The sequence below is a fragment of the Haemaphysalis longicornis genome, unplaced genomic scaffold, assembly GCF_048455015.1.
Source record: "Haemaphysalis longicornis isolate Haplotype H1 unplaced genomic scaffold, Haemaphysalis longicornis Haplotype H1 scaffold_9, whole genome shotgun sequence".
In the NCBI taxonomy this organism is placed as follows: Eukaryota; Metazoa; Arthropoda; class Arachnida; order Ixodida; family Ixodidae; genus Haemaphysalis; species Haemaphysalis longicornis.
This window is the reverse complement of record NW_027526460.1, coordinates 73,712,615-73,736,801: the sequence shown is the minus strand read 5'-3', so window position 1 is coordinate 73,736,801 and position 24,187 is coordinate 73,712,615. Positions and strand designations below refer to the sequence as shown.

Genomic DNA, 24,187 nt, shown 5'->3' with positions numbered 1-24,187 from the left:
TCGGGCATGGTTCCTCTCTCCTGCGTAAAGTACCAAACCCGAGCATGTTTGTAGCTCACGGTTCCTTAATTCGCGGCTTTTAGATGGATCCCTCCCCAAAATAGTTAAACTAGATTTTATTTTACAACTGGCGGCTTTTTAATTGCTTGACCACTGCTTTACAACCGCTTTACAACTGTTTTACAACAGCTTTACAACTGCTTTACAGCTGCAAATTTTCCGGCGACTGTTCCGGCTAGTTTAATCGAAGCTTTGTGCCGTCGCGCGCCTTCTCTGTTATATCTTACTATTTCTCTCCTCTAGCCCACGGAAGGAATATTTGGGATGGAACATTACCCACACGTGCGGCAGTGTCGGGGTAAACCCTTCTCAGCGTCACAGACCTTTATTTTTTCGACACTCAGACCCCTCTGTTTCTTCCGGGCTGCTGACATACATCTGTGCTACCAAGGCGCCACTTGCCGCTACAGTGTCGCTGAGTGTAGCTCATGTGTGCTCAGCCTTGTGCTCTTGCATACGCCGCGTCGCGACGCCCCACGGCGGCGCACTGCTATAGTGTTCCCCTGCGGAAGACACGGCACGTGATGCCAATAGCGATCACATTTCGAACTCTCCCGCGGCGCCGCGAGCGCAAATATCGAGGCACGGCAGGCGGCGCGTTCCTACGTCCGCTCCATCTCGCTCGCGCCCACTCGGGCTCGGCGGGTTGCGCCCGGAAATCTTTTCGATACCGCCGAGCGCGTCGTCCAATATCGCGTGAAATATAACGCGCGTAGCCGACCGACCCTGCGCACGTCGCGTCTCGCTTCTTGCCTGTTTTGTGCGTAAGTTCGCCGCGCGGCGCAACTTTTTCTCTACCGGTCGGCTTACTTTTTCTTCGCGCTTTGCGCGCAGTCTTTTTTTACGGGTGAAACTACGAAATGAGATTCTTTTCCTTCTTTCTCACGCTGTTTTTATTGCGTCCCCGTCTCGGGAAAAGAAACAATAATAACTTTTAAAAGCGACGAAACAAGTAGCGACGTCGTCCGTAGAATGAAACACGAAGACGAAGCAACGATTGCAAGGAAATGAAACTTGATGCGGCCGGCGAAATCTGAACAACACGGGCAGGCTTTGATGTAAAGCGCGCGTTGTCAAGAAAAAAAAAAGGCGAAAATGGTTGGAATTCGAGGCAGCGGAGAAAGCAAATACAGGGAATAGTAATGGGAGTAAGCGATGGGAACGGAGTGAACGGAGAATGAGGGATGTGGAAGAGGAGGGAGGTAGAAACGTTGGGCACATTTATGAGGACGCCGCACGAACGCGCTGCAAGTAAAGCTCTTGCAGGAAAAAGAACGAAAAAAAAAAACAAAGCAGCCAGCGCTTGTAAAAACACCTGATAGACAAGAAAGCCCTGCACACGAGACGACAGTCGTCCTATCTCTACCAAGCGATTCATTTCTATGCCTTATTTAAGCCTGCATAACGAGGCGTTTACAGCCTTTTTTTGTTTGAATCCAGCTTCTCACCAGCTGAGTCGCCTCTGCACGTGATGGATCTGTAGTATGGCCTTTTCATCTTGGTAGTGTCGCGGTAAAAAAAAACGCATGTACAAAATGAGCAAAAGGCCAGTTTCGAGTTTGGAACCACGAGGTGGGAACTGAGCGGCGGAAAAGGATGGAGGACAGACAGGGGAACTCGGGGCGCGAACGTTTGCGATTGCGGCGGCTGTAGGTTTGAACTGCGGTTTCGAACGCTGCGCGTATGGGGCGTGCGTCAAGAGCGCCTTTGACAAGGCCCGAAATCTGTGCATCACCGTAAACGAGCTTCGTTCCGGGGCGCTGCTGCTTTCGCCCAGGCGACGATGCCTTTGAATGTGTCGTTGCCGCAGATGTATAGAGCACGGAGCCTGACGTGACCCCCCCCCCCCCCCCCCCTTCACCCCCCTTTGCCGGTTGTAGAGGAAAGAGCTTACGAAGTTCGGAAATGTGAGTTGGTTAAGCTCGGGATTGACGAAAATGACGTAACCAAAGTTTGCGCAATCCAACTACCTTCATTTTTCTGCCAATCATGCGTAATAACATTTTGAGCTTGGCATGGCTGAATTTTGGTTTTTGGGGCTTGATTATCACTTGATTCGAATTTGACCATATAGGTAGCTCATGAAAATACTACTGAAAATTTTAATTAAGGTATCTGGGTCAGCTCCCGAGAGCTACAGGCAGCTATCATCAACATATGTAATGACCTTCAATGTTTTATCAATGTTAGTGATGCCATAAATATAGATGTTAAAAGCAGGGACCCTAAGACTGTGCCCTGCGGTATGCCGTATGGAACCTGTAGGTTGAATGGTCACTGCCTATACACACACACACACACTGCGTTCTGTCGCGGAAATGTGACTTCAGCAAAGACAACGGCACGCAACGAATACCATAGTGAACCAACTTACGAACAAGAATTCTGTGGTCAAGGCCATAGAACGCTTTGCCTAAATTTAGCAATAAACCAGAGATGGCAAATTTTTTTCGCGTATATCAAGAATATGCTCGTTTCAAAGCAGTAACAAAGCATTTTCAGTTTACCATCCGTTCTGTAAACCGAGCTGGGAGTTATTTAAAAGCGCGTTTTTTTTCTGGAACTTTAGTTGTTCTCAACAAAGTAATTTTTTTGAAAGCCTTCGGAAAAAAATTCCGCCCACCTCCCCTCGCGGGAACCCTGGTGTGATGCGACGCTGAGGGGGGTTCAATTGAACCCTCCGCTTGCGCTTAAGCGCAAGCGGAGAGCAACCGTTGACCGTAAGGCCGCCAGAGAGCGGCACACCGGTTATATGCGCAGCGCGCCCGAAGGAGCGGAGACCGCGGAGAGAGAGAGTACTGCACATGCGCAGCACCGCGCGCAGCGCCGCCCACCGGCGGAGTGAGAGCGCGCTGGGCCGCACACCCGCAGATTTGAGAGAGTGTGTTCGCTCTCACCTGGGCACGCGCCGGCGCCAGTGCGTCTGCCGCGGCTATGACGCAACACAATCCAATTTAATCCAATCCAAATCCAATCCAATATGTATCAATATATATCTGTATCAATATGTAACCACTCCTGCCTTGGCTGCCAACAGGTGGCTGGCAGTATATTACAAATAAAATAAAATAAATCCAATCCAAGCCAAGCCAAGCTAAGCCAAGCCAATGCCCCTCGCGAGAGAGTGTTCGCTATCGGAGAGGAGAGGGAAGAGTGGAAACGCTGCGGACAACAACGGACGCACGCAGGAAGGACAGGGCCGCCGACAAGAGATGCTCTGAGCGTCGCATTTAAAAGAAATCACGTATATTTGCAGGTTGTTGGATGGGGAATTTTTTTAAAATGCGAATGCATTTCTTAGTCGGGGGTTGTCGTGCGTTGGCCGGCGTGCGCCTAGCAACCGGAGCATGTTGTAGTTCGGGCGGGAGTAGCGGAGGGCAAGGGGAGAGGAGGAGCGCGCCCGGCGTGTGAGGGCGCTCGCATCGCCGAGCTCGGGCGGAGTAGCGGAGAGTGAGTGGAGAGGAGGAGCGCGCTCGGGCGTGCGAGGACGCTCGCATCGCGGAGCTCGGCGGAGAGAGCTCGCGCGCGGGGCGGGCGTGTTGCCCGGGTCTCTCTCTCCTCTCCGCGTACCCTCTCTCCGCTCGCTGCGCTAGGAAAAATATATATAAATGCAGTGGAGCGCGCGCCTCTCTCCGTGACTGCTTGCCGCAGCGCACTCATCGGTGCACCCAATGCATTCGCATTTCCGCACGATCCCCTTCGGGGAGGTGGGGGGAGTTTTTTCTCAAAGTTTACACAACACTGATGGTCGAACTTTTTTTATTTCTCAAATATTCGTTCCGTCCAAAATCCAGCGTCTACACACACTCCCGCATGCACGCAAGCACACCCAGGCGCAACACATAATACACCCACGCGCCTGCACAATGTTTAAAGAACTGACGCCTGTTGCAATCCTTTCGCGACGCGCGCAATATATTTTTACTGGACCCTATAACATGTACAAAAACACCGCATACCGGCCGGCTTGCGCGCAGTAGAGCTAGATTCGAACTAATAGACAGCCGTCTTGACAGAAAACTGCCGCTACGGGCGAACTGTTGAAACAAGATTATAATGGATATCGTGCGTGGAGGTTTTCGGATTACGCCATCGTCTGTTTCCCATCTAGCCGTGCGGCAACCGGTAGGAACGCGTTTCGACAGCGTCGGTCTGAACTTACAAATATTAGAACACGCACTCGGTATGCGCGCGCGTATACTGCGTTTGAAAAGGACCAGCTCTCGATTCGTGAACAGGCGCAGAAGCATGGGAACTTTCGTAACTTACGCCACTGCAGTGGCCTACTTTTTCAACTCGTAACCGAAATACGTTTTTCGGCCCCGATACGCGGTGCTCGAGTACATTTCCCGCGTTCTCACTGTGTGCTTTATTTGACGGTTTAAAAGAACGATAGCTATTTATTTCAAACTATTCCAGGGGGCTCGTGGTGCAGTGCTAGAAGTACCTGTGCTTGCTTTTAGTGTCACATTGCAGTGGAATTGCTTTTAACAGGTCAGAAACGGAAGCAAGCTTAGTTCTATTCCGCCATTAGTTTATGCTTTGGATACCAGCTACACGCATCCTTACTGTTGTAGGCAGAGTACAGCGGAAGGACCCAGCAGTTCTTCAAGAGACAGAGAATAAACTGCGAAGGGAATGAGGAGAATTAATGAGTGTGCATACTAGAAATTGGCCGCGTATCTGCTCTTTTCGTAGCAAATGTCGTCAAAAGACGATAGTCTTTGTAGACATTTGCCAAGGAAGTGCCCCCCCCCCCCCCCCCTTTGCTTTCTCGCTCACCTCTCATGCTGTTCCTGCACCGTCGCGCTCATCCCGAGGTAAACACACTAAAGGTTTGCTCAAGGCGATTTGAATTTACCGCGTTCCACTGCTACAGGCTGGGTTCCTCCATGCCAGCGCTATAGTACAGCGGAGACGCGCGTGAATGGAGGCGGCCGACTACAAGGTTTATAGAACCGCGTTGCCGTGGTCCACGTGCGTTCCAAGCAGAATGTGGAACCTAGCTAGTGCAACCTTTCGTTGCTGCTGCCGCGTGGTTTTTCATATGCTGCCAGGACGCGGCGGTTTTCTGCAGTAGATGTAGAATATCATTTTCTATCGAAAAACCAAGCATCCATGAATTTTTTAAATAAAGGAACGCTGTAAATATCCCTTGTGTACTAATTTCCTGTCTTATATTTGCGTAATGTCTTGTTCTTGTTCGAGAAAGTTGACAAGTATGAACATATAAACCGGGCTTAGACGTTTACATTTGGCTGTGACTATATAAGACTATTGCGCAATGTCTATTATACTTTGGCCGGGTGGCTGAATCGAGTCACAGACAGACAGACAGACCAAAATTTCTGGCTTTAAGTAGCCCAAGAAAGATTATCGTCTTTAAAATATGTCTCGTAATGATGTGCTGCTTCTGGTGATATCCAGGTTCGTGCATCTTTTTTGCGCGTTATTTACGCGAAGAACTTTTTGTCTAATCATTCACAACAATCAGGGACTCCCAAATTAAAGCAAGCACGAAAGTGTGCGTGCGTGTGCGCGTGCATGTGCGTGTGCGCGTGCGTGTATGTGTGTGCGTGCGTGCGTGTGCGTGGGCGTGTGTGTGTGGGGGTGTGTGGGTGTGTGGGTGGGTATGTGGGTATGTGTAGACGCGTGTACTCGTGTGTGCGTGTGCGGGAGGGCACGTGCCTGTGTATGGGGGCGGGGGGATATTTAAATTTTGAGGAACCTTCCATACCCGACGTACACTGACGAGCCACGCGACAGCGCACTTTCGAACCACGGAGCTTGCACATCGAATACGTGCTCCTCAAGACCGGACCGGGGGCGTGCAGTACGGGATGCGTTGCTCATCCAAAGCACCATTGCCGGTGCTGATGGCGGCAGCGGCACAAAGTGCACCGTGCTTTGGTATACGCACGTGCTCCTTCTTTCGCCATGAATTATTCATCGACAGGCCGACAGCCCTTCCGATCGTGCACACGGAGAAGGCGACGCCTCCCGTCACCGCATCGGCGGGGTGCAATGCGTCGATTTTTCCCTCCTTACTTCAAAGTCCCTTCTTCCACTTATTTTCACGCCACAAATCGACCGTGCACCGAGTGCGCGGGGGGAGCAAAGTTCGCCGGTTCTCTTCTCTCCTTCTTTTATCCTGCTGTGCCCTTTGTACTCTTGTTATGAGTTTTTAAAACGAGAGCCTTAAAGGGGCCGTGTAGACAAAAGACAAGTTTGGTTCATTCGAAAGATTGCCTCGTTATAATCCTACTGACACCACTTTTAACGCACACTTCGCTCAAATAAGCAATATAATTAGGAAAAAAGGGAACGGTCATGCGACCCATTAGCTCATTTTTTGCAACAGAACCTGTGATGCCTTATGCCCAGCTGTGCGATTGGCTGAGCCCGGCAAAAGCAAACGCAAATTAGGCAGGGCTTCTAGGCTTGCCGAACTAGCTATTTGCGCCTAAATGTAATGCATACTTATTTTACAGCTGCAAGAATGGTGGGCAAATAATTAAAGATGCTAAAATACACGTAAACATAGAAATACCGATGCGCACTGGTACTAGGCGCACTATGCTTGTTTTAGGTGCACAACAGTCCGCCTCTTTGGAGTGCCCAAGGGGTTTAAATGCGAAAACATTGGTTGGCTCAGTGAGTCGAAAATGAATGAATGAATGTATTCATAGGGGAGATGTCGAACGCCCCCTGCGGTGGAAGGGGAGGAATAGGAGGGAAAATAAACCAACGGGCGGATGGGGTTCAATTACAACGCGTGGCCGCCCAGCACGCGGACCACTTGATTTAGGGCGTTTTCACTAGACCTGTACGTCCAGCAAATTTCTGCATGGTCCTTAAAGCCTCTTTCACACCGCTCGATAGCGGTATCCACTCTTGAACGGACGTGACGTGAGGAGGTACGTGCGTGGACCAGCCGTCTCCCAATGAAGAGACTGTGGCACGACGTCCCGGCCCATAGGGCTGTTTAAATTATACAGTTTTCTCTCTCTCTCTTTCTTCCTGATAAATGTCACATTTGCTTGGTGATGCGATTGGGCGTATGTTCGGACCTGTCTGTAGTAGCGCCATCATACGGCATTCACTGAATCCTGTGAGCGTATGACTCTGTCCGTACAAAAGGCGCGAAATCTGTGCGAAAGTGGGTAAGAGCCGACCTGACCCTAACCATACCATTACGCTTTGAGGTCTGGGGCTGTCAGTCGCTAAGCGCAGCTCGACATACAGTGATTTATACTTCGCTAGGCACGTCGCCAGGCTCCGCGTTACGGCCACGTAACGTTAAACATTGCCATATGCCTAACAAAGGCGATCGGCTAAGGCTTTCAGTGATAGTAAAGGGACAAAGAATAAAAACGCAAAGGCGGGATGGTGGTGGTGGTGGTGATGATGATGATAATAATACTTTGAGGACACTTTTGGCGATTGGTCACTAATGCTTTCGCATTCAGTATACATCATATGGAGCGCTTAGGTCCCCTCGTAATTTTCATTTTCTTACCTTTTAGCCGGAGCTGACGAAGACGAAAAACCTCAGCACTTCGGTTTCCACTGCTATTGATGATTTTATGTTACTTTTGCGGTTCCTTGTTGAATATCTCCCTAAAATGGCAACCAGTGTGACCCTGAAGTGACCCTGCGTCGGACAGTGCTAATCAGTTTTACTTGTATGAGTACAGACTGTCTCCGTGACAGAAAACCCGGACCAGTCCGAGCGTTCAGCTAACCCTAACCGCGAAGGTCGGGCCCTTGCCGCCTGACAGCTGCAACTGCTGCTGTGGCATCTCTCAACTCCAGTACCTGCACCACGGCAAAGCTATGGACGCCGCTGAAAATCCATCAGAAGATTCTGCAGGAAACCAAACCATGGAATGCGACTGCTCACTGCCTGATGCACGGCTTCTGCCGGCACGCAGCAAGACGCCTTGCAAGCAGCGATTCAAACCACGGAACAGTACCTTCGCCTACATGGCCTGTACTGCTCTCCAGAAAAATCCGAATTACTACTCCTTAAAAAACGAACCAGAGGTCGACCCCCGGCGCCAATTCCTGATATAGAACTTCAAATCAACAACGCTCCAATCCCACAGGTATAAACTCTCAGCCTACTAGGACTTACGCTACAGCAAGACGGAGCGGGTATGGCAACGCTCCATAAACTGCAAACCACAATTCATCAAGTTCTACATCTCATACGCCGTATCAGAAATCTCCGACATGGCCTCAAAGAACAGGACACCATTAAAATTGTGCAAGCATTAATAACGAGTACAATTACGTGTGGAACGCCATATCTAGCCCTGAAAAAATAACGAAAAAGAAAAGCTTAATATCTTTATCCGAAAAGCCTACAAGTTTTCTATCGGTTTACCCCTCACTGCTTCTACAGACAAATTATGGCAATTAGGCCTGCACAACACTTGGGAGGAATTGGCTGGAGCCCACAAAACTAGCCAATTGGGACAAATAAAACTCACCAAGTCGGGAAGTCACACCCTACAAAAACTGGGTTACGAAGTCCCGAAAGACAACAGCGCTAAACAACGCATTCCTCTACGTGTTATGTTAGAGAGAACATCACTGTCGCCCCGGTACCAAGAAATATGCATCCGCTCCACAACAAAGCACTACGCAAGGCCAGAGTTCAAGCTCTTCGAAATGCATACGGGAAACGACCTGACATATTAGGTACGCAGACGCATCACTATACACCAGTCGATCAGCCCACGCCATCAGCATAGTCAATAATCAGGGACTGGAGCTAGCTTCTGCTTCCATACCTATCAAGGACATCGACACCGTCGAGGAAGCAGCCATTGCCCTTGCAGCTACCACTGGCAAAGAACATGTCACTATCATATCAGGCTCTTAGACAGCCTGTCGAAACTTCCAAATCGGACGCATTTCATCAACAGCAGAAAAAATTCTATCGGCCCGCCCTTATTTACCCGAAATGTTTATCATATATGGACGCTGGCTCATTCATCATTGGAAGGGAATGAGGCGGCTCATGGCGCAGCCCGAGCTCATACACACCGGGCGCCTTTTTCTGGGATGTCAGCCATTCCTTCCATAAGCCCAACACGAGCAATAATCCCCAGAAGGTACAGTGACATCCTGGCCCACTACTGCTTGGTACGAAGAACCTTTCCGCCTCCACATCCCAACATGTCTCGTGAAGACACGGTCATCTACAGACAGTTACAAAGTAACACATTTCCACATGGCATATCACTACACTCAATGCATCCGACATTGTACACATACACTTGTAAATTCTGCATAAAGCCATGCACTCTCTACCACATGGTGTGGGAGTGCCACCACACACCATCCCTTGCCCTAAATCCCAATCCCTCATTTGAGCAGTGCGAGGGTCGTTTGACCAGCTCCAACCTTAATCACCAACATCTGGTAGACCGGGCGAGGGAGGCTGCCAAGACCCAGGGCTTCCTGGACTAAGGAGGTCCCCAACAACATTGACTGCTCAATTAAATGTTTATTCCTCCTTCTTACCTTTTAGCCAGTAAAGGCAACTCATTACCAAGTTGTGTTTCCAGCGTCTCTGCAAGGCCCTGATTTTCGCGTACATAAAAATGGGGCTTGTTTTCTGCTAGCAAAGGAGATTCGTGCTTGGCCCTTATATCCCCCTCGAATGTCATGCGACATCCGGAAATATGCGCCAACTTCAAATGGCATGTTTTGGTGACCATATACGCGTTCTAACTTCATTCTGGATGCATATTATGAGCGGCACGTTGCACGTTTCTGTTCTACGCATCGAGGTACTTGTGGCCACATTTGAATTTCATTGCCCGTTTCGGTTATGTTACAGGCGCAAGGTGTGCGACGGGAAGAGAGTAAATGTGCACCTCATTATGCAAAGCACGACGGTCCCAACCCCGATGCCCCGCTCACTTGACACAAGTGGGCAAATACGGGGCGCTGCGACAGGGACGCACCCGGAGGGTGAATGTTTGCATAGCTTAATTACGAGGCCCACGAGATTGCTCCGCATAAGCGGTCGCTTGACGCAGCAAGAGGGCCCCGCACTGGGCTACGGGCGGCCCAGCTTCGCCATGTAGAGTGTGCCCTCCATCTTACGCATGCTCCGGAGAGAACGAGCCAGATGGCAGGGGCATATTCAGCAATCTGGAACGAAAGTGGGAAGAATCGGGAGTAATTGGAAGAATTGGGATCAAGAATGGGGAACGAAAATGGGAAGAATCGGGAGTAATTGGGAGAATCGGGCTGAAGAATGGGGAACGAAAATGGGAAGAATCGGGAGTAATTGGGAGGGAGAATTGGGGAATAATATCGTAACTAAAATGGAAAGAATCGGGAATAATTGGGTGAACTAGGGAAGAATTGGAAGTAATTGGGTGAATTGCAGAATAATTGGGAACGAAAATTTGAAGAACCGGGAGTAAGCTGTATGACGGGTTAATAAAATAAGTACCTGTGCACTTAAGTCAACTTACGTACTTTGAAGTTGAAAGCCTGGGGATTCTCGTGAAATACTTCTTTACTGTTTCAATGTATTTGCGCCCCTTTCTTCGCTTTCGTTTCTACGTATTACGGCGCGGATTACGTCAGCAAGCAAAAAGGCCCACGTCACACCTTCCCTAGAATCATAGTTCTGCGCAACTGGGGTGCTTTCTGATCCACTTACGTGCCGTCACTTCCACGTGTCACGTGTCACGCAGTGTTATAACATTTCTTCCGTTGCTGCCAGCGTGCGGATATACAACAGGGATTTACACACTAGGCTCCTACTGTGGACACCTAATTGTTATTTTTTATTTACTCTCTGCAGCGGTGACCATTTTGCCAGAAAGGGATACTTGAGGCTTCCGCCATGCAGAATTCTTGGAGAAGAGTAATCTCGGAAGAAGACCTTCACCAATACTCCAAACATAGCTTCTGTGGATGTGTAGACGGAACGGCGATGTACTCTCTTTTCCGTGAGGCCTAGGGGCCATAAGGAGCATAGGGCCACAAGGAGCTGAAAAGGTCGGGAGCTATTTCGAGGCAGGTGAAAAGAGCAAGATTTACCTATTTGAAATCAACGGTGGAAAACTTGTTGGCGTATGGGTCATCGACATACCCGCGTTAATGAAAGGCGTTTTAGGATTGTTTCAAGTGGGCGTATCAAAACCTAAAAATGTGCGATATTGTAGCTCGAGGGCTAGATTTCAGTTGCCCAGAAATTTAATTCCGAACATTCATACTGTTTTACCGTGCGCCCTCTGCTTAATTGTGTTACAGAAAGGGAATTACGGCGCACCTCCTAGGACTGGTGAAACTTTTGTGCGTAAAACCCTGAAACCATTGCTCGAAGTTTTTATGGCGAAAAAACGTCGTCGTCGTTGGTTTCCGGCACAGTACATGCCTCTGATTTAAGGAGTATATACAAAAACACTTTTAATTTCGTGTTGGATTTGAACGCGGGTATCGAGAGTATAGAGCCACGCGCGTTACCACCGGGCTACATCCGCACGTTAACTATCGTAGAACAAAAGCTATAATGGTGCACGCCGCGTGACATGGTAACGTGACGTTGCGGGAGTAGAACAGGGCACCCGAGGCACGCACAATTATTTGTATGGGGAAGCTGCGGCGTGCGTTCCTAGTTGGGTTTTTGAATTGATTACGGCCACAAGACTGAGAAGCGAAAGCGAAGAAAGAGCCGCAAATGTAGCCGTAAAGAATCCTTTAATAAGAGTAATCAGGCTTTCTTATGTGCCCCGAGAATTTTTTTCTGTTTGAATACATTTCCGGATGTGGGAGAAATCAAAGTCGGGCTCCCGGGACATGCGTATTCCTGTCAGTATATCTTTTTAAGGACAATAGTCTTCCTTGGGCTGCTTAAACGCAGACATTTTGGTCTGCCTTTCTGTCCCTGACTCGATTCAGCCACCCGGCCAAAGTGAAACGGAACCTGCACAATAGGTTTATATACCCACAGCCAAGTCTAAGCGTCTAAGTCCGGTGGCAATGTTCATACTTGTCAACATTGTTGAACAAGAACAAGACATTACGCAAATATAAGGCAGAAAATCAATACGCAAATGATATTTCCAGTGCTCTTTTATAAAAAAATTCACGAATGCTTGATTTTTGCGTTAGCAAATTCTATATCCACTGCACACACAAAAAATTCACCCCGTCGCCTGCTGTTGTCCGCGCCACTGTAGCTACTGGAGGCATTTTAAGGAATCAAACGGAAAAAGTTACCAAAGGTTCCACTAGATAGGTTCCGCAATCCGCTTGGAACGCACGTAGAGAAGGGCAACGTTGTTCTATAAACGTTCAAGTAGGGCACCCCCATTCATGCGCGTCTCCGCCGTACGGCAGCGCTGGCATCGAGGCACGCGGCCTGGTGCAGTGGAACGCTGTAAATTCAAATTGACTTGAGAGGGAGAGAGAGAGATAACCTTTAATAGAAAAGGATGACCACTGGTCACGACGGGCGAAAGGAATGGGGAGGGATTGACTTGAGAAAACCTCTAGCGTGTTTGCCTTGGAAGGAGCGAGCGAGACGGGAGCGGAACAGCATGACGGGTGAGTGGAAAAGCGAAAGGAAGCCTTTAATTGGCAAATGTCGACGAAAGACGACAGACTTTCGTTGACATTTGCAACGAAAGGAGCAAATACGCGGCAGATTTTTTTTTTTTTTTCTGCCGGCCAGTCTCTCAACGCTATGAAATACTTCACTCATATGTAACGCTAAAACACCTATGTTGAACGGCTTGTAAGAGCCGACGCAGCCCTGGGCGTTAATTTTGCTCTCTTACGGCTATATTAAGCGTTCGTTTGTTAGTCGATCTTATTGTCGCTTTTTTTCTTTTTGTTTTTCTTTTTTTTTTTTTTTTTTTGAAGGGTAGGGTGGGGGCAACTGATTGCGCCTGTTGTCCCGAGTTTGCATTATGTCATCCTAAAGGTTTCCGTTCGTAACACGTTCGAACAATAGTGTCGTTCGCCTGAATAAATTTTCTTCTGGTGCATAAACTATTGAAAAAAAAGGCTTCACTATCATCGAGGCGTGCTTAAGAACGTCAGCTGCCTCTCACACGCACGAGATCCCATCTGTTCAGGAAAAGCCGAAGGAGTGCGTGTAGTTTACGCGTGAGCAGGAAACATGCAACTCCATCCGTTGCGTAACGAATGCGTAAGTTTGGAAGCGCCGTGAGGCACATTTAATGAGAAATTAATTTAGTGCATTTTCTAACGAAAGCGCCACATCTCGTCGTTGTGTCTTTGTGTGGTTCGTCATGTAGTCAAGTTCTCAATTTTTACGCTGCTGCGCTCTTAACTTCGCGTCTTAACGCCTGAACGTCACGTTAAGCGGTCGTGCGTCACAAACGCGACATGCTCCCCGTGCTCTAAAACCTTTACGCCCGTGCGCTCACTGGAAACAGGCCAGATTGTGTCTTAAAATATGGCGCTCCTAAATGATCGTGTCAGTGAGTAATGAACGCATGCTTGAAGCGCACGTGTTCTCCGTTTGATCCCTCTATCTTGCGTCATAGCGTTGCTAAAATGAGTTGCTCTTGTCCGCGGGTGCTTAAACGATCCAGCACGGTTGCCTGGTTATCCATTTACGTAACGCCTTAGATGACAAGAAGTGTATAAGTTGTTGGCGCGTATGAATCTTTATTAATCATCGTCGCATTGGTTTTTTTTTTTTAATTATCTGAAGAGTTGTCGAAGCGTCGTCTTACACTTGAAAACACACAGGGCACTGAACCCCCGTGATTACTCGGATAATCCCTGCGACAGCTGCTTTCATTCGCGTTGCCATTTTAGGAGGCGACAAATTAACGAATTCCCCCATTAATGAATCTTGGAAAGGTGCACACATAAAAAAAGTCGTGGCACTTACTAACCGGACACTGACCAGCTACTTGCCACAGTATCCACTAGGTGCTTAGTGGCCATGCATAACCTAGTAAAAACTACGAGTGTCTCTCGCTTGAAGAGCGGCACTTTCCGACAAATTGGAAACCTGGCGTTGTTTTTCCTCTCCATAAGTCCGGAAATGCGTCGGTGCCTGGGAACTATCGACCAATATCTCTCCTTTGTTCTTTCTCAAAAGTTTTCGAAAAAGTAGTACACCGTTATCTCTTGTCCAAAATCCGGCCCCTCATTCATAGTAATCAGCACGGTTTTATACCTGCCCGGTCCGTCGAATCAAACCTTGCCTGCTTTCTGAGTGACGCCAGCAAGTACATACTTTCACGTCAACAAATGGATGCCATCTACTTCGACTGCAGCAAGGCCTTCGACCGCGTAAACCATGATTTGCTCCTTCGCAAACTGTCTGCTTATGGCTTGGCTCCTGCTTTCTGCGAGTGCTTTGCAACCTACCTCAAACAGAGAACAAACTTTGTTCAGTACGCTGGTGCTAAGTCTCGCAGCTTCACTGTACCGTCCGGGGTTCCCCAGGGCTCTATTCTCGGTCCTTTATTGTTTAACTTATTTGTGAATGATGTGCAGTTAATTATAAAGCATTCATCTCTATTGCAGTTTGCAGACGACATGAAACTCTATCGCGCAGTGGGATCACAGGCGGACTGCGCCCAGCTTCAACGCGACGTACAAGCAATCTCCCTCTGGTGCAAAACTAACTACTTAGATTTGAATCCATCGAAGACCGTTACAATTACATACACTCGAAAAACCTCTCCTTTAACCTTCCCATACCACCTCGACTCTCTGACGATAAGAAGAGTAAGCGAAACACGTGATTTGGGCGTTCTGATGGATTCGAAACTACGATTCACACCGCATGTTAACTACCTCGCACGCTCATCTCTTCGGACTTTGGGCGCTATCTCTCGTGCAACAAGGGACTTCTCAGGAAGTTCGTGTTTCCTTGCTCTGTACAAAGCCCTTGTACTCCCAAAGCTGGAGTTTGCATCGGTAGTCTGGAACTGCATGAGTGCGTCGTCGTCTTTGCGCTTGGAAAGGGTTCAGAAAAGGTTCACGCGCATCTTCTCTCGCCGCTACACCCTACACGAGAAATACGCTTACAAGGATGTCATCAAGCGGCTGAAGCTCGAAGAACTGCAATCTAGACGCACAAACCGCGATTTAGTGTTTTTGTTCAAGTGTATCCACTCCAGATTCGACAGCCCGAAATTAGTGAGCTCTGTTCGGCTAAGGGCACCAATTCGAGCTCTCCGCGCCCACCTTTGCTTTGATGTGACCACCTCAGAGATGCTGTCTCCAGTGTGCCGTGTGCAACGTGTGTACAATGATGACTTTCGTGCATCTTTGGACGTCTTTTCGGGCAATGTTAACTCTTTTAAACGCGCCCTGAAAAATGCATGCATTTGAGGCCGCTGTTGCCCATTCATTATGGTATAGAAGTTATCTCGTGTTCGTGTTTTCCGTTCTCTTCCCATTTTCTACACTTGCACCGTTTGCCGTACACATACTCCCGTGTACCTATATATGTGTGTCCGCACGTGTGTGTGCATGCATGCACGTGCGCATTGCCTGCACTTGTTCACCTTCACATGCACCCGCGTGGACATGCGTGTATGTATGTTTTGTTTGCACTCACGAGCGTATGTGCCGTGCATACATATAAATTTTGCTTTATATGTACTTATTACCAGTATCCATGTTCCCCAGTAAGTTACGAAGGTGGATTGTACTGAACTTGCGTGTATGCCAATGTACTTTGTAGTATACCTTGTCACAAGCCCTGTCTCAGCGCGTGCTAATGTACCTGACTGTAATCTTAATTCCTTAAATGTATAAATTGTGTGTGTGTGTGTGTGTGTGTGTGTGTGTGTGTGTGTGTGTGTGTGTGTGTGTGTGTGTGTGTGTGTGTGTGTGTGTGTGTGTGTGTGTGTGTGTGTGTGTGTGTGTGTGTGTGTGTGTGTGTGTGTGTGTGTGTGTGTGTGTGTGTGTGTGTGTGTGTGTGTGTGTGTGTGTGTGTGTGTGTGTGTGTGTGTGTGTGTGTGTGTGTGTGTGTGTGTGTGTGTGTGTGTGTGTGTGTGTGTGTGTGTGTGTGTGTGTGTGTGTGTGTGTGTGTGTGTGTGTGTGTGTGTGTGTGTGTGTGTGTGTGTGTGTGTGTGTGTGTGTGTGTGTGTGTGTGTGTGTGTGTGTGTGTGTGTGTGTGTGTGTGTGTGTGTGTGTGTGTGTGTGTGTGTGTGTGTGTGTGTGTGTGTGTGTGTGTGTGTGTGTGTGTGTGTGTGTGTGTGTGTGTGTGTGTGTGTGTGTGTGTGTGTGTGTGTGTGTGTGTGTGTGTGTGTGTGTGTGTGTGTGTGTGTGTGTGTGTGTGTGTGTGTGTGTGTGTGTGTGTGTGTGTGTGTGTGTGTGTGTGTGTGTGTGTGTGTGTGTGTGTGTGTGTGTGTGTGTGTGTGTGTGTGTGTGTGTGTGTGTGTGTGTGTGTGTGTGTGTGTGTGTGTGTGTGTGTGTGTGTGTGTGTGTGTGTGTGTGTGTGTGTGTGTGTGTGTGTGTGTGTGTGTGTGTGTGTGTGTGTGTGTGTGTGTGTGTGTGTGTGTGTGTGTGTGTGTGTGTGTGTGTGTGTGTGTGTGTGTGTGTGTGTGTGTGTGTGTGTGTGTGTGTGTGTGTGTGTGTGTGTGTGTGTGTGTGTGTGTGTGTGTGTGTGTGTGTGTGTGTGTGTGTGTGTGTGTGTGTGTGTGTGTGTGTGTGTGTGTGTGTGTGTGTGTGTGTGTGTGTGTGTGTGTGTGTGTGTGTGTGTGTGTGTGTGTGTGTGTGTGTGTGTGTGTGTGTGTGTGTGTGTGTGTGTGTGTGTGTGTGTGTGTGTGTGTGTGTGTGTGTGTGTGTGTGTGTGTGTGTGTGTGTGTGTGTGTGTGTGTGTGTGTGTGTGTGTGTGTGTGTGTGTGTGTGTGTGTGTGTGTGTGTGTGTGTGTGTGTGTGTGTGTGTGTGTGTGTGTGTGTGTGTGTGTGTGTGTGTGTGTGTGTGTGTGTGTGTGTGTGTGTGTGTGCGCGTGTGCGTGTGTGCGCGTGCGCGTGCGCGTGCGTGCGTGCGTGCGCGCGCATGCGTGCGCGCGCATGCGTGCGTGCGAGCTTACGTGTGTGTGAGTGCGTGTGCGTGCCTGCGAGCACGCGCGTGTGCGGTGGTACTATGTACTTTGTGATCCCTGCACTTCATAACCAGTCTCCATGTTTTACCGTTTGTTTATCTGTGTGTCGCCCTGTCCTTTCTGTGTGCACCACCCAAGAAGGCCTAGTGCTGTTGGTGGGCACCACCCAATAAACAACAATAAACAACAACAATAAACAATGTGGATCGGCCGATCGCGCAGCATGACATAGAGACACATTCAACACGCACATATCTCACTTAGAAAAGAGATAAACTGAGCAATAAAACCAACTGGATGCACGAGGAGGGCGAGTGTAACTTTGTTACCTTACAAATGCACTTGCTCTTTTTGCTTTTATAGCCAGCAGCGGAACGTTCTCTGATGGTCAGTGGGTCTGCCGTGAAAGTCAAGTATTTTAGCGATAATTTTATAATTACTCATTTTAATGTGAGCCTATACAAGTCAGCATGTGGATTGCAAAAACATTTTAATCGTGATTTGGAGTGAGAAAGGGGCCGCAGTTATTGTGTTCAATAACTCATAGAATTTTGTTAATTTCAGTGGATATTAGTATCAAACAAGCAGCATTTACTAAGTACACGGTCTAGACTAGTAGATAGCATTTAGGCTGCATACTTAGTGGCAGGACCTACGTACTGTTCTGGGGGTAGTAAAGTTCGTAAGGAGTTAGTAAATACAGCCCGTTGCTAATTTTTTACCAGCATTTTTTTTAAGATTGTAAGGTTTGAACAGACTTTTTAAAAAATCAGCTGTGAATTAGCACTGCTTGGACCTGTGTGTTTAAGATTTTGGCGCACTTTAGAGATGCCAGGGTGGTCAAAATTAATCCGGAGCCCTCCACTACGGCGCGCCTCATTGTCTGCGAAGCGTCGGAGCGTTCACCTCATAATCAATCAAGTACTGTTTTTGTGCGGTGCAATATTCGTCCAGACTTCAAATTCAATTTAAGCAACCTGCTGAGCCTTCTTCCCGGCGATGATTGTACCAGACGACACACTTACGGCTATGCGGAGGGCATTAGGCATCCCCACATTAACGTCGCTTGTATCATCCCGTAATGAAACATGCCCTACAATGGCAATAATCCGTGCTAGTTGGTACAACTCTTGGTAGAAAGCAACTCGAACTTTGACAAAATACAGATGTCAGGACAGCGGCGTGTCCTGTTTTTTTTTGTAATTAGTTTTTTTTCGTCAAATTATGAGCTGATTGCCCCCATGAAAAGTACACGTTGTATTGGCAAAAATTAGGGCAAGCCTCTGAGTGTACTTGCTCCTTGAATAGCAACGTACCGGTGACGCCCGCTATGCGCGCAAGTGCTGCTAAACAAAACACAGATGGAAGTTTATAAAGGGAAAAAAAGCGTGCTGACTCTTATTTAGCGCGCAAAATATGAGAAATTATTTCGATCAGCTTTCCACTAACGCAAGCTGTTAGTATTCAGACAACAGTACATAAAAATAGGTTAACTTGGAGAACAAATGGCTTGTGTGTTGTCTGAACAGCCAGTTTCCATACTACCGACTCAGTCGCGAATTCATTGAAAAAGTTTGTCCCCAGGAAGTTCGTCAATAACTGGAGTTATTCATATAAATGCAGATCATATTTGTGAGGCTAAACCTATGGCCACAAGGAAATGTCCGTAGGTTCGCTTTGTCGCGAGCCTCCTTAAAAATCGATCATCGCTGCTAATCCTGCAAGCGACGAGGCCCAGCGTACTATTTGAATGGAAACATTGAGTCTTGACGGGGATTTCGTGCAAAGAAAAAATGGCTGTGGCTTAGCTCCGCTAACCATGGATATGCAAAGCAAAAGCTTGGCTCAGTCTGGTTGGGTGTTGGTTTCGCTTCGTTCACCTTTGATTTAGCTGCATTGCTGACCACAGTCTCAAAGCCGTTCGGTTCCGTGCAGCACTCAGAGAAGGAGGCCGGGAAAACGCGGCGTTCGCCGGAGCGAACGCCGCGTTCATTCATGGCGAACGCACCGTTCCTCTTCGCCGGGCGCGAGACGAGTCACGTTGCTCGAAACGACCCAGCGCCGCATGTTTGGGAGGCTGCGGGGGTGGTTGGCTGCCTCGGCCGCAGCGGTGGGGGTGACCCCTGTCGGCGCCCGCAGGCGCCAACAGCGGGCCCGGCGAACCACGCGATGCGCCTCGAGGGGTGTGTCGCCTCTGGTCAAAAGGTCATTTGCGCATCCTCTCGAAATCGCTGGACGAAAGTAGTAAAGCTTTGCTTAAAAAAAAAAAAATGGCGCAGCTTACACTGGTGGGGCAAGGCTGGCGAAACAGCAGAGCTGGCGGCCCCTCTCTCTTTGTCGGAGACCCGGAGTTTGCACGTTACAAGGATTTCCGAACTGGCCGCTGAAAGTTCTCCATGATCGGCAGGCCCAGTTCGTTCTGTCCGCAGGCTTTTTCACATCTTTCCCAAAGTGGGCAGCGTTAGCACGCGCTAGAACCCGCGGCAACCGGCTTTGCCAACTCGGCATCTGTCGCCCGAACTCGACGTCGGTGCTACCCCCTTCCGGCTGGAACGCACGTAAACTGGCGAGTTGAAGATCACGCGAGACATCGCGCCACGGACGCTGGGCAGAGTGTTCTGGAAGGTCGAGCTGGCTGACGCGGGGAAAAGGTGTCATGAACTGCGTTAGAACGGTGGTTTGGGCTAGTTGGTGGTGCATACTGAAATTCGAAACAGCGCGAAACGACGGGACAAGCCTTATCGTCGCCTTGTCAGCGCCTTGTCCCGTCGTTTCCTTGTCCTGTCGTTTCGCGCTGCTTCGAATTTCAGAAAAGGTGTCACCCTGTCGTCCCCAACTCGACTCTTCTTGTTCTATCGACAATCTTTTCCGTCTTATTGGATGTTTTTTTAGAAAAAAGAGCGTTCTTAGATAAATGCATGCAAAGCAAGCGCCGTGGCATTCGATTCACCGAAGCTCGCATGCCACTTCATTTACTGCTTCTTCGCCATTGGTGTTTTCTTCTTGTTTATTTCGGGGTTAAAGTTCCCTCCGAAAGACATAAATTTCAACAAGAGCATTACTTCGTACTTCTATGCGTGAGAATATGCCAGAGAAAACTTTGCGGGGCCGATCGAAGATAAGTCCTGAAGAATGGGGACGCAGTTGAAGATGTGGTGTACTTAACGACTCAGTCTCGAGCTGACCTTGGCCAGAAAAAGTTTTTATATGCAAAAATGAGACGCTTTATCCTTCTGTCTAAACAAAAAAGGAACTGCAAGAGGTGCATCTCTCGTGGGGCGCGAAATCGCCACTCCGGCAGACAGAGATAACATAAACAGAGCGAGCTTTATTCTTCTCGCGAAAAACGTTCCCTTCGCACGCCTCCCCACATCCAACAACGACGGCCTTGTTTTTAGCAGGAGCGCACTATACGCGGTCACCGACAATCTCGTGCTGCTGTAGCATACAAGTTGCCTGATCTTCGCGGCGTCGCCAGAGTAGGCATAGGTCCGGCGACGCAGGGCCGCCAACGACCGCGCGGACGACGTCTTCCCCGGCTAGAATTCCAGCGATGCATTTGGCGGCGGCGGCGCGACGCTCGATTCGTTGGTGGTCCTCTAAGGTCGCGTGCTACAGCTTGTCATTATCGCGGATCTCCTGCCGGCGTGCGAACGGCGGCGCTGCCTCTGCTGGCGTGTGCTCTCACTCCGTCGTATAGGGCAATCATCCCGCCTCGGGGTCTTCTTCGTCGGTGAAGCCCTTGTGTGCCATATGGCGTGCCGGGCACGCAATTTGTCGTCTCTGATACGCAGACCTGCTCCGGACAGCGTTCTCTAGTTCGGCGCAGTGCAGAGTCGTTGAGAAAGTGCGGGCTCAGAGGCTAATGGACGAAAGTTGTACCGTAAAACGCTTTTTTTAAAGCGCCTTCCTCCTGCTGCCGTTCTGACTGTGAATATAGAGTGTATCGTTTTAACGTAATTTAGGAAGATAAGTTTTCTAATTATTGTTGGTGAAATTGCTGTACAGAAACCTCTACGTCGTCATTCGGCATGCATCCTTTGTGGTCCCGAAGCCGAAGGACAAAGCTTCCTTGGCCTTTCGTCTTACGGGGTCGTAAGGCGCTACCATTGTTTGTTGTACCACTTGACGTCAAATAAAGGAATGCGTGCGATGAGGCTTGCTATGAGAGAGGCTGTCATTCAGCCATTCATCCGTTGGATTGGCCACTTTTGTTGGTGAACGCACCTGGTCTCCCGCTCTCTCCTTCGTCTTCGCCTACTAGTAGAGACCTGGCCGACCGGGTGAAACAACGGAAGGGTCAGGTTCAGAAAACTTCGCGCATTTAAGGACTTGTTTATTTACTTAAACATACTGCCAATCCGTCGTGGGGATTCTTGAACAAAGGGTGTATATACACAGTACATTAATAAAGGTTTCAGAGCGGGACAAACGAATCGGTATGTGGAACACTAGGGTGGAAGAAAAAAAAAGTTTATGAGGGGTGAGCTGGCACGCATGATATGTATGGTTTAGAACACTGAGAAAGAAATCAAGGAAAAATTCAATTCGCATTTACAATAGAAGGAGACTGGCACTTGTCGGGATACATGATTGGCAAGCATTTTGTTTTTATTCAAGCAGAAGTTCGTAAGAAATGGCATCCGGAGGAGACTAGACGTTTTTCTTTTTTTTTTTACCTTGACACCATACACCACACGCCAAACGGATGCTGAAGAAGAACCAACCTTACGTCCGAACGGCTCGCTCTCTGCACGTCCTGCCATTACCTAGTCTCTCTCTACCAGGTGCCAACTTTCCTGCAAGTAGGCATGTAAAAATGAAATTTGATAAGGACTTGATTTGTATCACTATGGTTTCGCCTAATTAAGCAGCCCTTCATTCCACCTTATGGTTAGCCCAGTTATCCAATAAGTTGACGCGGGCTCACTAAAACCAAAGTTATGTTACTGGGAATCTCAAGCATTTCTCAGGGTCATACAGTCACTGAGGAATCCTTACTGCAACAAATAACATCCGCAGAAGCAGCATGATGTTATGTTTTCCTTTTCATCAGACCACCTTGAAAGACATGATATGGTGGTCTAGCCGAATGGCGTAAAATAGTTATTGAATGTTTGCTGATTTGGTAGTCGCTGGGCGGCGAGTGAGGCGTTGTTGACTGTCGATATCTTTGATTGACTGATTATAGGGTTCAACGCGCCGTCGCAACGCAAGCGATGAGGCGCGGCGTACTGAAGGGCTCTGGATTAATTTTGACCACCTGGGGTTGTTTAACGTGCGCTGAAATCTCGTACACACGGGCGCTCTTGCTTTTCGTCTCCACCAGAAAAGCGGCCGCTGCGACCGGGAATCCAACCCGCGTCCTCGTGCTCAGCAGCGCAACGCCTTAGCCACTGAGCCACCGCGACGGGTCTGTCGATATCTTCCCCGCCAACGCGTTGCAGCGTCACCCGATGTCGCAAAACTGGCGGGGTCGAGGCGGTCAAGGAAATGTCCAGCTGTAATGCTGGGCTTCCTTACATCGTGCGCTTTTCTGGCTTAGATCGTTCTCATAGCTTTTAAGCATCGACAGCAGTGCACAGAACGTATGAGACAGAGTCGAAAATCTACTCGGCTCACACCGCATGCCCCCTAATGCGTCGATAGCGACTACTAACAGGTGGGACAGCGGGGGTCAGGCGATAACTTTTCCTAATGCAGCTTATCTATCACAGACGGGTGGTATAGCGAGCGAAGCCTGGCTGGCGCCGGGTTTTACCGAAGCATAACGCACGCAGACATATGGGCGCGTTCCATGAAGGCCCAATTCTAATCTGCGCTGGGGCCCTACCTGTAGTGGGTCACGCGACAACTTGCGAGTGCCTCCTGCGGACGGAAAAGTTTATTCGCTTCTTAAGAGTGTTTCTAATCAGTACGAGTATAAAGAAGAGCAGCTGTCTCATAGTCTGCTCTCGTTTTCTTCGGCACCCTAAAACGATTATAAGCTTATAAGGCCGGCGTACTTTTCGAGGCCATGACCGGTTCAAAGATAATACGTAGACACCGCTTTATCTCCCTAAAAGAGCGGATGCATGGCAAATTACTCAGCTTATTAGACTGTTTTTCGTCTAAAACTGTCCGCACGAGGAACAGTACGTATTTGCACGATTCTAATGCACCCCCCATTATTACGCACAGTATAATTAAACAACCGGAAACAACCAAGTTAACGTAGAGCTGATTCTACTTCACGCATGCAATATTGGCTTAAACAGATGCCTCAAAAATTCACAAAGCATTTAATTGAGAAAAATTCGGCACACGAATTGCTGATATCGATGGCAATGTGGCAGGCGAACTTTAATTCAGCTGCCTCGTTTCAGTTTCGAGTTAGGGGTCTAAGTGTTGAGGTTTTTAAGCTTCGAATCCGATTGTAACGCGCAGGTATTTATTTCTCAACGGCTACTTTCATTTAAAAAAAAATGTGCGCGCTATAATCGTGCAAATACGATATTTAGTGCCGTTAGCATGTCGACTTACCGGCTTTGTTGCTAGAAGCATTACTCGCTCGCTCGGACGTAAGTGTCTCTGCAGTGACAGCAGCGCAGTGAAGCCTTAGTTTTATAAACCATTTATTTTTCCTTCAAGACTACGGTACAGATGGGAGTGCGCGCTAAGTGATGAACAAAAATACAACAAGTGCGGCAAAGTTGACGTGACAGGTTTAGATGATCACAAGAAAAACACATGGAACTAATGTTGCTCGAAACTGTTGGGTTCCTATACTGGCAGCGATTGGTCCGAAAAACTGGTTCCATTCGTACGATGCCGCAGGCAGAACTGGCTGAAAAAGAAGTCGTAGTGCGGTATAATATTATTCCAACTTCAAGTTGATCGGAAGCGGTCGATAAAACATAGGATGGGAGGACAATAAATGTGTTTCAGGCAAGAGAATGTTACGGCAACAAATTTCACGGAAAAAAGCAAAGATGGAAATGTTGGTGATGGAATGAGAGGTCGGGTTAACCGAGCGCAATTTCACGGAAGGCCTACGCCTGATA

At 48.6% G+C, this 24,187-nt stretch overlaps 1 long non-coding RNA gene across 7 annotated transcripts in view; it reads left to right on the top strand.

Annotated features, from left to right (window-relative positions):
- The window catches only part of LOC144152387 (uncharacterized), a 408,790-nt gene that overhangs the window by 79,962 nt on the left and 304,641 nt on the right, over positions 1–24,187 (top strand). The window contains exon 1 of one of the 7 annotated variants that reach the window (XR_013319160.1): positions 21,824–21,931. The exons of the other annotated variants lie outside the window; for them this stretch is intronic. This is a non-coding gene — a long non-coding RNA (uncharacterized LOC144152387). Of the gene's footprint in view, positions 1–21,823; positions 21,932–24,187 lie in introns of those variants that run through there. 7 annotated transcript variants of the gene reach the window in all.